The 8,419-nt window shown below is 42.7% G+C and overlaps 3 long non-coding RNA genes across 3 annotated transcripts; 2 read left to right on the forward strand and 1 right to left on the reverse strand.

Moving 5' to 3' along the window:
• Positions 1-375: 375 nt before the first annotated feature.
• Positions 376-7,474, forward strand: LOC310685708. The gene is made up of 4 exons (XR_014515412.1): positions 376-543; positions 2,415-2,518; positions 3,999-4,063; positions 5,297-7,474. It is a non-coding gene; the product is annotated as an uncharacterized lncRNA (long non-coding RNA).
• Positions 780-1,697, forward strand: LOC310657427. Its single transcript, XR_014501774.1, has 2 exons — positions 780-1,407; positions 1,600-1,697. It is a non-coding gene; the product is annotated as an uncharacterized lncRNA (long non-coding RNA).
• On the reverse strand, positions 6,209-8,338 carry LOC310685709. Its single transcript, XR_014515413.1, has 2 exons — positions 6,735-8,338; positions 6,209-6,670 (listed from the first exon to the last, which is right to left on the reverse strand). It is a non-coding gene; the product is annotated as an uncharacterized lncRNA (long non-coding RNA).
• Positions 8,339-8,419: the final 81 nt, after the last annotated feature.

Below are 8,419 nucleotides of genomic sequence, written 5' to 3' on the forward strand. Positions count from 1 at the left end.
TCCATTTCCACAGAGGTTGGATGGCCACCTGTCCTGTTTGACCGAGTTCCCTGCATTAAAAGGGGGTTGGACTGGATGACCCTCAGGGACCCCTTCCAACCTCTCCCATTCTACATAGCTGTCAACTCTTCCCTTTTTTTAAGGGAAATTCCCTTATTCCGAATAGGATTCCTCGCAAGAAAGGGGTAAAGTTGACAGCTATGCATTCTAACATTCTACGCCTATTGCTTAGCCCACCTCCCTCGCCAATCCCGCCTTCTCTTTCAGATAAGTCACGTGCCCTCTCCTCTCCACCAATCAGCGACGCAGCCAGAAGAGGCGCTTGCCTGGAGTGGACGAATTCTCTCTCTTCCCACCCCACCCCCCACCGCTCGCGCCGTTCTCATCCATTGCGCGCGCCCTGGGCGCTAAGTCTCGCGCGATCGGCTTTGCCCGCTCGCTATATAAACCCGCGGAAGGCGCCCTTGCCCCCTTTGCGCCCTTTCCGCTGCTGGGCTGGTTGATCGGGGTGGTTTGGCGCTGCTGGGCCTACCGAGGTTGGAGGTAAGCATGGCCGCGTGCGAGGTGGAGCTGGCCTTGAAATTGGACTTTCCCCCGCGGAGCCCCTTAAACATTGCGCACCACAAGCGTCCCGTGCTTGAGGTGGTCAACACAGGGGGGCAGAGGATCCCTCTCACTGAAACCCGGGGCAGGGCTGCCGCCCTCTGCTTCCGGATCCTGTCGTGAGAGACACGTGCTGGAGCTCCTGCTTGGCCCGGGAAGGGCCATTTCGGTGTGCAAATGTCTGTGGCGCTGGATTGACGCCCGTGGTTTGGAGGGGTGGGTGGGTGGCAGGCTTCGCATGAGGAGCTCGTCTACCCAAAAATAGATGCCCCGCACCCCCTTAAGTTTCCCAGCTTCATTCAAGAAAGAGCACTTAATAATTAAAAAAGCGTGTCGTTGAACCCATGCATTCAGTCACTGGCCTAAATTGTAAAATTGTAGAGTTCGAAGGGATCCCCAAAGCTCATCTAGTCCAGCCCCCCCCCCCCCCTGCAGGATTTCATAGCCTGTGAAATACAGGCGAAAGAGGGTGAAACATATTAAAGTGCTAACTAGTATCCACGTTTGAATGGCTTGTCTTTCACTGCTCAGCAAGAGTTAATTTTGCTGTGCAAATAAGTGAAGAGTTGGGCATGAAAGCCTGGCAATGTCCCCTTGTATTTTATGCTTGGGCTGCATATGTACTGTACTTTAAAAGCACACTCAAGGGGTTTTGAGCGTTGTGGTTTACCCCTTACAGAGTTGTAATTCCCAGCAGCCCTTAAAAAGCTGCAGTACCCAAAATTATTTGAGGGAGGAAATGTGCTTTAGATGCACAGTGCACACACAGCCTTATACCCTGCTTTGCCCCAAAAAACGTTCAGAGTGAAATAAGATTGGGAAGGTATATAAAAAGGCAGTATTAAATTTAGGAAATGCGTAACTAAAATTTAATTACGGATGATTGGCAGATAAGCTGAAGAAAGTCCATAATATGTAATTTTGATAAACTTTTGGTATGGTATAATGTATAATGTAGAATGTAGAAAACTTTTATTTAAAAAAACACGTTCAGAGTGGTCTTTATATATGGCAAGGCCTGCTTACAGCTGCTGGAACTACATCAGGTACCTTCAGACAATTTTTCTGGGCTTTGAAAAAGAAACACATTTATTTATTTATTTATTTATTTATTAAAAAATTGCAAATTTTGTTGCCATAAAAATATTTTGAGTTCTTTTCCCCCTCACATAGAATCATGTCTTCTCTCTCTTACATTTTGTTAACCCTAAAAACACCCATCACACTGAACCAATAGAAATAATAAATATTCTTCATTCATTCCCAACCCTTCACCCTAATGTTCCAGGGCAGGTTACAGCATTAAAACACAGTTTCCAATCATAAAAAATAGGATGGGTCCTAAAAATATGTTGTATGTGGATATTGGGGAACAAGGAACCATCTGTGGCATCTTCCCACAATGTTCACTCGGCAGTATGAGTCTCTAGAGTAGAACTTGAGGTTCAGGATAGTGCTCTGGAATGACAAAAACTGACAGAAAATGCTGCTTGAATGCTACAGGAATTCAAGTTTAAAACACACACCAGCCCAGAACCTTTTGGTTGCTAGCATCTGGAAGAAAGCAATAAATCTCGAATGAATTAGTAGTATTCCCATTGTGCATTCCCCCTAATTTGGTCTACAAGCAGTGAAATGATGAAAAACTAGTATGTTGCAATTCTTCAGATTAGTGGGCTTTTGATACATGTTATGACAAAATTTGGTACAGTTGCCTTGACTTTGCAAGGTTGAAACATTTGCTGCTAGCTTTGTGTTCTTCAAAAGCCATGGTAACAAAAGTAGCCAGTTAACTAATTCTTCTGTTGCAGGTATGTTCCAGTGAAAGCAAAAGCCTTGTCATCTTACCCGCAAGGCCTTCCACAAAGTGTTCGGTAACTGAACAAGCTGGAAGCAGTATTCCTTTAGGTAGAAGGTAAGAATTAATGACAATCCTTTCTTTAGATCATTTGAATCTGTCTCTTGGCCCCAGAGCTTGCAGTGAGCCCCTTACACTAACTTTTCATTCTATTTTGCATCCATCCCAAGTGCCTTACTTAAAACTCAGTGGCCTTGCCCCAGTCTACTTTTTGCCCTCATTTTCCATTACAACACTGCCTGTGATTCTTTCCCCCCCCCCAGTGCTGTCTTACAAAGCTCTCTTCTAAACAATTCTACCTATGTTTCCTTGCTATCCTTGATGTCTGTAACTTATCCAAGGATGCCTGCATGATGTTACTTCAAATCCTTCCTCTGTACCACCCATTTTTCCAATAAGCCATTGGCCCCTAACCCCTTGCTGCGTATTGCATATGCATGTACGCATCTCTGGCCTCTCAAAATACTGCCTACCAGCAACCTGTTTTTTGCACAGTTCTCTTTATTAAGTGTCATGTAATTTGATGGTGCTAGATAATCATTGCTTGAGACTACTTGCTTATGGCCAGTAACTTGTACCAGTGTTGCACAAAATGCTAAGTGAGATAAAGTGCAGCTTTATTCCTGTGTAGGAGATGCATGGGCTGATTAATAAAAAACAAAGAAACAATACTAGATTTGTAAGGTAAAGGTAAAGGGACCCTTGACCATTAGGTCCAGTTGTGACCAACTGTGGTTGTGGCGCTCATCTCGCTTTATTGGCCAAGGGAGCCAGCGTACAGCTTCTGGGTCATGTGGCCAGCATGACTAAGCCGCTTCTGGCAAACCAGAGCAGTGCACGGAAATGCGGTACCTATTTATCTACTTGCACTTTGACATGCTTTCGAACTGCTAGCTTGGCAGGAGCAGGGACCGAGCAACTGGAGCTCGCCACCTCATGGGGATTAGAACCACCAACCTTCTGATTGGCAAGTTCTAGGCTCTGTGGTTTAACCCACAGCACTATCCGCGTCCCTCCAGATTTGTGAGTAGGAAGGATTTAAAGGAAAAGGGCCTAATACAGCAACTGATGAATCTGAAAAGCATTGTGCTTAAATGGTTCGGTCTGTTTCTTGATTTGGCGTGAATGTTTGCAGATCAGTGGATTTAGTATTTGCCAAGTGATAAACGTCAATGTGTGAACTAAGTATTTGGAGTCAAAGTCTTTGGAGTTGCAGGCACTAGATTTCCCCCTTTTTAGCTTTGCCCTCTTAAGGCTGGTGGTGCTTTAAGTGGCCAACACAAAGGGGTAGAGTAATTCTCTCTTAAACCCAGAGGCGAGAACGCAACTTTCCTCTGGATCCTGTCGGGAGGAACAAACATAAGAAAACACTTGCTAAATGTCTACTGCGATACAATGATCTATCTTGCTCTAGAATTGCTGTGACTGATGTCAGTGGCATTTTAAACATCAGCCCATGGATTTTGTACTTTCTTGATAGTTAGATACATGCAAAACTTTTTAGGATGTAAAAGTTAAGATGGATATATTCTTTTAGCAGATGCCTGGGCGGTTATCCAGAGCTTTGAGCATCCCTGACAACTAGGAAGACCAAGCATCTGGGTGAGTACTATGAACAGCTGCAGATGAATGGATTATAGATGGTTCTGTAGACACTGCAGGTGTGGCAAGGGAAGATTCATTCCTCTGGCTGACATTTCATTACCAAGTAAAGAAGAGGCACAATGCAGTAGCCTGTAAGAACAATGATTTCTGTTTGTGCAGTGGAACTTTCCCCTCCCCGTTCATGCCCCACACTAGAGAAATTTTGAAACCATGTGAGAAAACAAAAAATATTGGGTTGTTGTTTTTGGGGTGTTTTTTTTTTGAAAAATACATAGTCCTTCTGCCCACCCCATAACCCTTTACAAATCAAAAGTTACTTTTTTACTTGAGAAACAAAAGTTTTATTTTACAGTGGTACCTCGGGTTACGAACTTAATTCATTCCAGAGGTCTGCTCTTAACCTGAGGTACCACTTTAGCTAATGGGGCCTCCTGCTGCTGCCACGCCACCAGCAAATGATTTCTGTTCCCATCCTGGGACAAAGTTCTTAAGCCAAGGTACTACTTCCAAGTTAGCGGAGTCTGTAACCCAAACAGCCAAGGGACCATTATATAAATTTGTTTGCCATAGCATTACCATGTTTGGTATATTAAAAGTAGTTTATTCAGACGATAGTTACAAATTGAATTTACTTGTTATTTTGTTACAAGTAGAACCACAACACAAGCCTTTGATCAATTTCAGATTCTTTCTGTTCCTCTGTACTTTCTCCTACGAGAGGACAGAAAGCGACCCACCAACCTTGCTAACAAGGGGAAGCCCACAAAGAAGGCACTGAATCTTCATTTTGTGTTAATGGCAGTGCCTCCTAGTGGCCAAAATGCATCTTGCTCTTGTCTTCAGTGTACAAGAAACGCAATAATCAGCGGTTCTCAACCTGTGGCTCGCGACCCCTTTGGGGGTTGAACAACCTTTTCACAGGGGTCGGCAAGCTTTTTTGGGGGTGAGCTCCTCCTCCAACAGCCTCTGCCACTCGCAAGGGCAAGCACAGGAGCCGCGTTTAGCAGAGCGGCGGTGGCACAGGCGGCAGCATGAGCGGCAGCAGCAAACCTTGGCCACACGCAGCCACCACTCGCCCATTGGCCAAAATGGATGACAATACAAAAAATAAAGCTGTAAAATCAAGGCAGGTGTCAACACTGATGGCATTCACTTATGCCCATAAGTATAGCCAACTGATGTCTGTTTTAGCCTAACATTTGCTCCTGTGCTACTTTTTTCTGCTTCCAGAGTTTCTTGCACCCGGGTCCCACGCTTAAATTCAAACAGCAATATGGAAAGATTATTTAGTTTGGCAAGTACTAGTAAAAAGCAAGAACTTGTTGAGGATGACAAAGAAGAAGTTGATGAAGAAAGGAACCGCAAATACAGAAAACAAGATGAAAGTTATTTTTATTTTGGTTTCATTAGTGTGAACAATGAAGAGCACCCACAGTGTGTTTTGTGTTTGAAAATACTCCCTATTGAATGCATGTTGCCTTGCAAAATGAAACGTCACTTAGAAAGTGTTTATAAGAATGATGTGGGTAAACCAATGGAATATTTCTCTAGAAAACTAAGTCAGGTGAAAGAATCAGTATTTAATAAACAGGTTACCGTCCTTTAGTAAAGCTCGTTTAGCATGCTATAAAGTAATCTAGGTAAAGGGACCCCTGACCATTAGGTCCAGTCGTGACCGACTCTGGGGTTGCGGCGCTCATCTCACTTTATTGGCCGAGAGAGCCGGCGTACAGCTTCTGGGTCATGTGGCCAGCATGACTAAGCCACTTCTGGCGAACCAGAGCAGCGCCCGGAAATGCCGTTTACCTTCCTGCCGGAGCGGTACCTATTTATCTACTTGCACTTTGATGTGCTTTCAAACTGCTAGGTTGGCAGGAGCAGGGACCGAGCAATGGGAGCTTACCCCATCGTGGGGATTTGAACCGCCAACCTTCTGATTGGCAAATCCTAGGCTCTTTGGTTTAACCCGCAGCACCACCCGCGTCCCATAAAGTAATTACCAGGTTGCAAAATGTAAGAAACCAATACAGTAGCAGAAGAACACTATTGATATGGTGTCTACTATGGTTGGAGTGTCCTGACAATGCAATCGGCCACCAAATTCAAGATTTAGGAGAGGGTCTTAATGAGCAGCTTTTAGGAAAAATGAGGAGGAAGGACTTTGGTTTGCAGTTTGATGTGTCCATTGATAGCAATAGAGATGCTCATCTAACCTGTTATGTGTGGTTTGATGATCAACTAAATGAAATGGTGGAAGATATTTCTTTGTAAGGACATAGATGTAGGAGTAGCAGGCAAAGATTTGTTTGGAATTGTGGACAACTTCATGGCTGTAAATAAAATAATCTGGGCTCATTGTGTCGGTGTGCACACTGATGGTGCTCATTCCATGGCAGGCAGTTACAATGGCTTAAAAGCACTCATTCTCAGCAGAGCCCCTGATGCAGTTTATACACATCATACTACCCATAAGGAAGAACTTGCTTCTCAGCATTTGAGTGCTGATTTGAACAAAGTCCTGCAAACAGTGCTAGATGTGGTTAACTTCATCCAAACTCAACCTCAGAAAGCTAGATTTGTCTATAAAATGTGTTGAGATGGGCACTGACCATAAGGCTCTTCTATTTTACAGTCGTACTTGATGGCTTTCCTGAGGAAATGTATTAACTGTTGTTCTTGAACTTACTCAAGAACTCTATTCTTACCTTGACCAAGAAAACCATGCCAATGCTAAGTGTTTTCTGGAGGCGGACCTCTTGCTAAAAGTTGCCTATCTCTCTGATATTTTCAAAAAGCTGAACTTGTTCAATAAGTCTTCACAAGGGGGCGAAACTCATTTGCTTAGACTCTCTTGTAAAGTTTCGGCCTTTGAAAATAAACTTCTTTGGAAGAGAAAAACTGGAGGAGGAGGAATGGACTGCTTCCCAGTTCTACAGCAAGAGGGATACTATTTCACTAATTAATGGACATTTAGCTCATCTCAGTGCCCATTTTGATAAGTACTTTTTTTGAAAATGGTGACAAGTTTCAGTAGATTCAAGATCCCTTTGGTATTGATCTTCCTTCATATTTAGTACTGTAGAAGAGGAGGAACTGATACAACTTTCATCAGACCCTTCACTAAAAGCAAATCTTATAGACACGCTAGTGCCAAAATTTTGGACTTCAGTAAAACAGGAGTTTCCAACATTGAGTAACAAAGCACTGAAGACAATGATTAATTTTGCAACATCCCATCTATGTGAGTCTGGGTTTCCAGTCTTGGCTGTCATAAAAAGCAAATACAGCTCAGGATTTGATGTGGAGAAAGTAATGAGAGTAGCAGTAACTAAATTGGTGGCAGTATTTGAAAAGCTGTGCAACAATAAGCAAACTCAGGTTTCTTGCTAATAAAAAAGACTGACATTTCATGTTCCTTATGTTTTTACTGAACCTTTTTTAAAAAACAAAGGCTAAATGGTTTATTGTATTATATCTGCTGCAAAATGCAACTTTGTATCTTTTCCCCATTGGTATATTCAGATTTTCTTAAATTATTTTTTATTTAAATTTGTTTTCAGTTTTCCCCAGCTTACAAAAATAATATTTAGCAGGGCAATGAATGACTCATGATTTAAAAAAAAGCTTTTGCAAAGCTCTACTGCCTAAATGTTAAGCCTTAAAAATGATAGTTAAAACCGCTAAATGATGAAACAACACAAGTTTTAACCAGGTACAAGGGAATCTCCACTTGCACACAATCTACATATGCACACATTCTGAAAGAGGGTGGGGGTGGGGTAGAATGGAGCTGAGACACAGTGGGGGAATATTTCGATAGTTTCAGGCGAAAGGTTCAGTGACTATTTTTAATGATGTCATAAGTAATGTAAGGGAGAGCTGCAAGAGATATTGGGAGTATTTATTATGCTTTGCTCATTGGTGAGTTTGTTCCAAGACATTCTTTCCCCCTCTACTATATATACCATGTTGATCTTTTCAAGGTAAACTAGTAACTAATAGCCAGCATTGCTTGCCATTTTGATAAAGATTATATCCAAGCACAGCCAGTTTAGCTCTAAACAAGAGTGGTGTAGAAATTGACGATACAAAGTTGCAGTGCTTGATCTTTAATTGAAATCCAGTTTATTAGTTTAATGTCACACATTTCCTCCCACTTGGCGGTGTCCAACAATATAAACTCCACATAAAGCCAACTTCAAATACAGCCAAAAATGCCTGATTAAGAATGGTGTTGCTTCCTAAAGGCTAAAAGATAATGTTAATTACTGAATAAAGAACATCCCAGAGTCTTTTTTTTTGGGGGGGGGGGGGGAGAGCATCACAGAAAAGTCACTGCACGGTATACATGCT

Source organism: Podarcis tiliguerta (assembly GCF_965153285.1).
Source record: "Podarcis tiliguerta genome assembly, chromosome: 9".
Lineage (NCBI taxonomy): Eukaryota > Metazoa > Chordata > Lepidosauria > Squamata > Lacertidae > Podarcis > Podarcis tiliguerta.